Source organism: Guillardia theta (assembly GCF_000315625.1).
Source record: "Guillardia theta CCMP2712 unplaced genomic scaffold GUITHscaffold_67, whole genome shotgun sequence".
Classification (NCBI taxonomy): domain Eukaryota; class Cryptophyceae; order Pyrenomonadales; family Geminigeraceae; genus Guillardia; species Guillardia theta.
This window is the reverse complement of record NW_005434607.1, coordinates 8,769-9,110: the sequence shown is the minus strand read 5'-3', so window position 1 is coordinate 9,110 and position 342 is coordinate 8,769.

The following is a 342-nucleotide window of genomic DNA, read 5'->3' as shown; positions in this document are numbered from 1 at the left end:
TGGCCGCCGATGAACACGCTGCACGGGGTATTGGACGGCAGACAGTCTGCTCGCGAGGAGCGAGGGAAGACAAGAGGTCCTTTTGCTGGGGCTGCAGGACGAGCGAGGAGGAGGATGAGCCTGGTCTCCGACGACGAGCGGGAGAGGATGGAGGAGGATGAGAGGAAGCGGCAGCAGCTGATCGAAGCGATCGAGAGAGGAGATGAGGGGCAAGTGAGAGCGCTGGTTGTGAGTGCAGGAGCAGAGCGACTGAAGCAGAGGCATCCAGTAGGACCAGCGAGGGTCACGGCCATAGTCAGCGGGAGCTGGGATGAGTCCTTGAGGGTGTGGGACCTTGGGAGC